We start from the raw sequence: 9162 nt of genomic DNA on the forward strand, positions 1-9162 counted from the left end.
CACACACTTTACTGCGTAAAGCACCATCAACTTAATGACACTAGACATACAAGAGATGCAGTTCAGTAACATTTAGAGTATAATTATCTTTAACTGTTGCTGATGAATCATGTGAAACACAGTCTGGACCTGTAAACAACAGTATTAGCTATACATTTGATGAATTTGGTGAATCAATTATGAATCAATCAATCATGTTTGATAAAATTTATATATATATATTTGGGTCATAAACGAAAAAGGGATTAAGCTTAAAACAATAAGTGTAATACTGCTTTAAATTGTTGTTTTCCCCCAAAAAATATTAAAAAGTTTTCAGTTTCATTTAATTGCATTTTTGTTTTTGTTTGTCTGAGCAAAAAATAAATATCACACATTTTAAAAAAGACACCCACTAAAATTTGTTCAGTATAACAATCTTGTCAGGCATATTTACAACAAAAATCATTTTATGACATATTAAAAGACAAATTACTTTCAGCCAAAATATTAACTAGTTAAAATTTGCCACTATCCTAGGTTTTGCCCATTTGTCAGTAAGTATTTTTACTCATTTAAAACACAATAAAATTTAATATGCTACCTTTTTATATATATTTTAATATGTACAAGTCAGAATAAGCATGTTTGAATTTTTACATAAATATTGTGTTACACCGAATGATAATTTAACATTATTTTAACCACATTTTAACATTTTGTTCTCCAAAAACTTATTTGAAACCTTAAAAGTAGAAACTTTACATTTAATGTATTTTCTATGGACATAAAATCACTTTTGTACATTTCTTTTGACCCATATGTCCCAAAAAAGTGGAAAAATGCCCCAGTTATCCTAAAATAATCTTAGTTAACTTAAATCTTAAAATAAAATGAAATCAATCTTAAATCATAATTTAAAAAAAATAATGTTTGCGTTAATTTTTCTTTTAGTGACAATTAATACAAAAAAAGTATTACAATATTTAAAAATCATGGAAATACGTATAGTCAATTATTCCTTTTCTTACAATTAATGCAAAAAATAAAATAAAAAATAATAACATTCTTCAAAATCATGGACATTTTTTTGTGTTAACTTTTCTAGTTCTAACAATTAATATAAAAAAATAATAATACAATGCTTAAAAGTCATGGAAATATTTTTAGTTAATTATTTCTTTTCTTACAATTAAAACAAAAAATAAAATACAAAAATAATACAATTCTTAAAAATCATGGACATTTTTAGTGTAAATGTTTTCGTTTTTCTTTTATCAATTAATAAAAAAATACAAATAAAATGACCAAAAAAAAAAACAAGTCAGAAAAAGCATGTTTGAATTTTTACATAAATATTGTGTTACACCGAATGAACATTATTTCAACCAAATTTTGACATTTTATTCTCCAAAAACTTATTTGAAGCCTTGAAAGTAGCAGTACTTACATTTAATATGCTTTCTATGGACAATAAAACACTTTTGTAAATTTCTTTTGACCCATAAATTTCCCAAAAATGAAATCAAATAAAAATTAAATATCAAAAGAAAAAAAATACTGAAAAAAATAATACAATTGAAAATTAATTTAAGAAATATAGAGAGACATTTAAAACAAATAATAAAATGACAAAAAAAAAACAAAAAAAAAACAGAAGACATAAAACTGAAAACAAATTTAAAATATTAATAAAAATGATAATAGATACCAAAACCAATCAATCAATCGATACTAAATAATAAAATGACAAAAAAATAAAAAAATAAAAACAGAAGATATATAAAACTGAAAACAAATTTAAAATATTAATAAAAATGATAATAGATACCAAAACCAATCAATCAATCGATACTAAAATAAAATTGGTGTATGAGTTAGACTAGAGCATTTTTCTGAAATTCTGGTGTATCATTAATATAAAAAAATACTTCAAACGTTCCTGGAAACAAGGAATGACCTTGTTTGTTTAGTTGGTGTGTTAAAGTTGTAGAAGTACTAGTTGTAGAGCAGCATTACAAGACCTGAGTGACCTGCAGCGGTGCCAAAAACTGTCAAACAGACGGATTGCAAGCAGATACTCGAGCTGCGTCTGTTCCATAATTAATTAGAGAAAGAGCCTTCAGTGTGTCATTAGTGACTGGAAATGTTGTGAAACACAAATGTCATGATTTTAACGCTATCAATAATTCATTTGTCTGGACATCATTTGTAAATGAGCATTTAAATCAGAAAGGATCTGTCTGGATGCGGTCGTGTCAATTTCAAGTATTGCTGGTTATGCACTTTTAAACATGACCTCATGCTTTTATATAATTAAACAAATTGCATTCTACCTCACAGACTTGAATGTTTGCATGTGAAGTACACTGCCACTCAAAAGATTTTAAAGAAGATTTTCTGCTCAGCTAGGCTGCGTTTATTTGATTAAAAAATACTAAAAAAAAAAACCTGTAATATTATGAAATATTATTGCAATTTAAAATAGTGTTTTTCTATTTAATAAACTTTAAAATATAATTTATTTCTGTGATGCAAAGCTGAATTTTCAGCATCATTACTCTAGTCTTCAGTGTCACATGATAATTCAGAAATCATTCTAATATACTGATTTATTACTTTTATAATCACTGTTGGAAACAGTTGTGCTGGTTAATTTTTTATACATTTTTAGGATTCTTTGATGAATAAAATGTTAAAAAGGACAGCATTTATTCAAAATATAAACCTTATCTAACAAGTCTTTACTATCACTTTTTGTTATCAATTTAACACAACCCTGCTGAATAAAAGTATTAATTTATTTCAAACAATGACAAAAAAAATGAAGGTAGTGTATATTGTTACAAAATATTTCTATTTTAAATAAATTATGTTCTTTTTAATGTTTTATTCATCAAAGAATCCTGAAAAATATCACACTTTACAAAAAAAAAAAATATTAAGGAGCAAAACTGTTTCCAACATTAATAATAAATCAGCATTTTTCTGAAGACTGGAGTAATGAAGCTGAAAATGCTGCTCTGCATGACAGGAATAAATTATTACAATTTTAAAATATATTAAAATAGAAAACCATTATTTTAAATTGCAATATTATTTCACAATATTACATTTTTGTATGTATTTTCAGTCAAATAAATGCAGACCTGATGAGCAGAAAAAACGTCTTTAAGAAAAAAAAATCCCAAATCTTTCCAGCGACATTTACATATTTTAGGGGATTTGACAAAACATTTTACAGTGCAAATGTTTAATATAATGCTTGTATTAATTGTATATTGAAATAAAATAAATATTTATTAAATAAAATTTAAATATATTAAAATAGAAAACCTTTATTTTAAATTGCAATATTATTTCACAATATTAAATTTTCCCTGTATTTTTAAAAATAAATGCAGCCCTGATGAGCAGAAAAGACGTCTTTAAAATACATTAAAATGTTTACAGTGCAAATGTTTAACAACATTTTTTTTTGCATTAAAAAATGCATTCTATAAAATGAAAAATGAATCATGCATTTGTTTATTTTTATTTTCTCTTTATTATAATGCTTGTATTCATTGTATATTGAAATAAAATAAATATTTATTAAAAGAAAATATTAAAATATATTAAAATAGAAAAACTTTATTTTAAATTGCAATATTATTTCACAAAATATTTTTTTTCAGTATTTTTAATCAAAGCCCTGATGAGCACACAACAAAAAAATTACAAATCTTACTGATCCCAAACTTTCGAGTGGCAGTGTGCCTATATTAGGTGATTTGACAAAACATTTTACAGTGCAAATGTTTAATAAAGTTTTTTTTTGCATTTTATAAAATAAAAAATTAATCATGCTTTTATTTATTTTTACTTAAGTTTTGTTTGTATTAATTGTATATTGAAATAAAATAAATATTTATTAAATAAACAAATTTAAATAAATATGTTACAGATTAATACAGTGTTTCTATCTACTCTATTATAGCATTTTTGTCATTCTTTTAAGCTTTCTCTGTTGCGTCCATGCAACATATACAACAATGATATATAGGCCTATTTTTGAGATGCAACTTTTTTTAACTCTTACGATCTGCATGCAATGTCTTAAAGTTTTAATAAATTTGAATGCATTAAAGACAAAAAAAAAATATAATAATACAAACGTGCATTTGGATGCCTGCTCTAAACGGTCCTGCTAAAGCCTACCGCTGCTAGTTATATTTAGTCAGACAGCCAGCATGCTGCTAATAAAGACTAGCGATGGTTTCCTCCAGACAGAGGAGCGAGAGACGTTTGAAGGTGTGTCTGTGAGCCTCAACAGACACTGCATTTACATGTTACACACTGAGAATCTCTTGATCCGTGTGCAAACGGCACGTCAGGTGTCCTCGCTGAAGAGAGGGTTTGGTTGAGACGGATGTCCTTGTGAACACATATTGTGCATGAAATTTTATAAGAGCTCAGATGCTGAGAGGGGATGAATTACAGTCCTGGTGAAGAATGCAGTCTGGCTTATTTACAGAGAAAGTAGGTGTTTTGTGCTGAAAGGAATGAAAAAGTAGGCCTGCCTAATTTTTTAGCTAATAAATATTTATGAAATCATAAAATATTTTATTTTTTAATTTATTAAAAATGTATTTTATTTTTAATGCACAAGTAATACAAATGATAAAATGTAAATATATATTGTTTATATTGAGGCACTTTATACAATTTTCATTGTCTAGAATGCATTTTCTTTACTACAATAATAAATGGTTTGTGCTGTAAAATGTTTTGTCAAATTAACTAAATATGTACTTCATGAGCTAAGATCTAAATTATTTGGTTTAACATTATAACTATAATATTTATAGTTAATTATTTATTTTCTTACAATTAATAATAAAAAATAATAATACAATACTTAGAAATCATGGAAATGTTTATAGTTAATTATTATTTTTCTTATTATAATTAATACAAAAAATAATACAATTCTTAAAAATCATGAAAATATTTATAGTTAATTATTCCTTTTCTTACAATAAAAAAAATAATAATAATACAATTTTTAAAAATCATGAAAATATTTATAGTTAATTATTCATTTTCTTACAATAAATAAAAAATAAAATAAAAATAAAAAAATAATACATTTTTTAAAAATCATGGAAATATTTATAGTTAATTATTTCTTTTCTTACAATTAATAAAAAAAAGAAAATACAATACTTAAAAATCATGAAAATATTTATAGTTAATTATTCATTTTCTTACAATAAATAAAAAATAAAATAAAAATAAAAAAATAATACATTTTTTAAAAATCATGGAAATATTTATAGTTAATTATTATTTTTCTTACAATTAATACAAAAAAATAAATAATAATAGTACAATTCTTAAAAATCATGGAATATTTATAGTTAATTATTCCTTTTCTTACAATTAATTAATAAAAAAGTAAAACAAAAAATAATACATTACTTAAAATCATGGAATATTTATAGTTAATTATTCATTTCATTACAATTAATACAAAAAATTACTTTACTTAAAAATTATGGAAAATTTATAATTATTCCATTTCTTATGATTAATACAAAATAATAATAATATTAATAATACAATTATTAAAATCATGGAAATATGTATAGTTCATTCCTTTTCTTACAATTAATAAAAAAATTATAATACAAAAAATCATAGAAAGTTTTAGTGTTAATTTTTCCTTTTCTAACAATTAATACAAAAAATATGTAAATAAATACTACACTACTTCAAAATCATTGAAATACTGCTAGTTAGCTATTCATTTTATTTCCTATTAATACAAAAAATAAATAAAATAAAAAATATTAACATTTTTATTAACAAAAAATAATAATACAATACTTAAAAAAATATAGAACTAGAAATCACTGTGTGCATACAATCTAAATCTTAAAATGGTTTTTAAGAATTCTCATACACTAATCTCTAATGCATGGAAAAATAAGGAAAAGATGTGGAACTTCTTTTCAAGTTTGTCCATCTGTTCAAATAAGAATCAAAGAATCAAATAAACAGCACTTTCTATTCAGTAAATCTCCTTAAACTTGTGTACAATGTAAAACAGAACGAATGCTTGACTTTAAGCATGACACATGTTATTTTACATTCATGCTATTGTCAGTTTGACTTATTTGCATTAGGACATCTTAGCAAATGGCTGAAATCAATCTGTAATCGTATCTTCTCATTGATAGGCCATGATGTTCCTCATGTTCAGAGGATTTTCCGAGCACTTCTCGTCTCCGTGCTCATTAGATTATACTGAACATGTAGATTAAATTACATTTGAGCAGAGTTGCCGCAGAATATTCCACACCTCATTTGATCCATTTTTCTTGTCGGTGTTGTGTTAGAAGTATTAATGATACCTGCTGGAGCTGGAGACACTGATGTACTGCTCAGGTGCGGGAAATGCTTAGCCCAGCATGTTCAAGACCATCCCCAGACGATCCCCTGCTTGTGTCCTGGATGAGCCACAGCGCTGTTGAAGAAAAGCTGATGGGTTTCACTCCTGCTGGCTCTGAAAGATAAAAAAAAAAAAAGAATACATTACAATTCAAAACAGACAGTCTGTAACATTGTTACAAAAGATTCTAATTCAAAAAATGCTGTTCTTTTGAACATTCTATTCATCAAAGAGTCCTGGAACAAAATGTATCAGTTTTTACAAAAATATAAAAAAGAATGTTTTCAACATTGTTAGACATAAAAAATGTTTTGTAAGCAGCAAAACAGCATATTAGAATGATTTATTGTATGAAATTTCTTTATGAATCTTTTTTATTTTTAGGCAGATAAAATAATTAAATCTTGAACTTTGGTTTCAAGCAATTGGCATTAAAGTTTCCATGAAAAAAACTGAAAAAAAAAATCAAGGAAATTAAAAATATTAAAATTGATTAAAGTATTAAAATGAATACATTTATATCAAACTAAAATTACTCAAAATAAATTAAAATATATTTTTTTTATTAAAATGAATAAATAATGTACACAATACAAAAAAAATATATAAAAACATTTAGTCAGATTTTTTCTACTTATGCTAATTTATTGATCTGTTGATCTGAAGGATCATGTGATGGTGATAAGTAATGATGCTGAAAATTCAGCTTTGCTTTAAAGGAATAAATTAGATTTTAAAATATATTCAAACAGAAAACAGTCATTTTAAATTGTAATAATATTTTACAATATTACTGTATTTTTAATCAAATAAATTGAGCTTTGGTAAGCCTAATTTTAAGACTACTTTCAAAATCTAATTAATATGCAGATAAAATCATTTAATCTTGAACTTCAGGCCTTTCAAATGGAATTCGTGTCAAGTTTGCTATGAAAACCTGAAAATTGCAGGGAAATATTAAATATTAAATTTCCCATGAAAACCTGAAAAAAAAAATCAGGGAAATTAAAAATATTAAAATTTATTACATTATTAAAATTAATACATTTATATCAAACTAAAATTACTCAAAATAAATTAAAATATTTTTTAAATTAAAATGAATAAATAATGTACACAATACAAAAAAATATATTAAAAAGTTATGGAAACATTTACAGTAAGATTTTTTTCTACTTATGCTACTTTATTATCTGAAGGATCATGTGATACTGATAAGTAATGATGCTGAAAATTCAGCTTTGCATTAAAGGAATAAATTAAATTTTAAAATATATTCAAACAGAAAACAGTCATTTTAAATTGTAATAATATTTTACAATATTACTGTATTTTTAATCAAATAAATGGAGCTTTGGTGAGCAAAAGAGACTTCTTTCAAAAACATAATAAAATGGCTTAGTAGTTTATACGCAGGGTTATTTTGGTTATATATTGGCTATATATTTGGGTTTGATTTTAATTTATAGTTTTTATAATTTTGTTGTTTTGTTGTTTTTAGTAAAATTGTGTTTTGGTCATTTTTATAATTATTGTTATTATTTTTTATATATTTCTATATTAGTTTTAATTTGAGTTGTTTTTAAGTTTATTTTATTTTAAAGTAAACAAAAACGAGTAATGTTGCCTTTGCAACTAGCTTATAAAATAAGTTTAGATTTGAAAAAAATATTTTGATATTTTGATATATTTTTTTAGCTATTATTCTAGTATAATTGATATAACATTGCAGTTTTTGTTAATATTTTTTATTTATTTTTTATAATTTGTGGCTTGATTTAAATTTTTTTAGTTTTAATAATTTTATTGTGTTTTGTCACTTTTATTATTTTTTTTTAAATATCTATATAGTTTTAGCAATTTTTTAATTGACTTATTTTAACCTAAAGTCATCAAAAACAAGAAATGCTGCCTTTTAACTTGAACTTTTTTGTTTTTTTAATAATAACCCTGGTCTTCAAAGAATATGTTCTTGTATCCACCTTTCTCTTCCCGTAAGAGAAAGCCATTTGTAAAAAAATATATATTCTGGTTTGATTTTAATTTTATAGTTTTAATAATTTTGTTGTTTTTAGTAAAATTGTGTTTTGGTCATTTTTATTATTTTATTATTATTATTATTTATTATATATATATATATATATATATATTTCTGTATAGTTTTAATTTGAGTTATTTTTAAGTTTATTTTATTTTAAAGTCAACAAAAACGAGTAATGTTGCTTTTTCAACTAGCTTATAAAAGAAGTTTACATTTAATTTTTTTTTTGATACTTTGATATATTTTTTGCTATTATTCTAGTATAACATTACTGTTTTTGTTAATATTTAAATTTTATTTTTATAATTTGTGGCTTGATTTAAATTTTTTAGTTTTAATAATTTTATTGTGTTTTGTCACTTTTTATTATTATTTTTTAAATATCTATATAGTTTTAGCAATTTTTTTAATTGACTTATTTTAACCTAAAGTCATCAAAAACAACAAATGCTGCCTTTTAACTAGCTTAATAAAATATATATTTTTTTAAATTTCAAGTAATATTTTTTTTATATATAATAACCCTGGTTCTTAAAGAATGTTCTCGTATCCACCTTTCTCTTCCCATAAGCGTGAGCTCTGCCATTTGTAAATTTTTTGGTTCAGACTTCCAGTCTCATCCACATCCAGCTATTTTTAGCTATACAAAACATAACTGGTGTCTTACCATATTATTTGAATGCATTATCTTAATTATGAACACATT

The sequence above is a fragment of the Garra rufa genome, chromosome 8 (assembly GCF_049309525.1).
Source record: "Garra rufa chromosome 8, GarRuf1.0, whole genome shotgun sequence".
Lineage (NCBI taxonomy): Eukaryota > Metazoa > Chordata > Actinopteri > Cypriniformes > Cyprinidae > Garra > Garra rufa.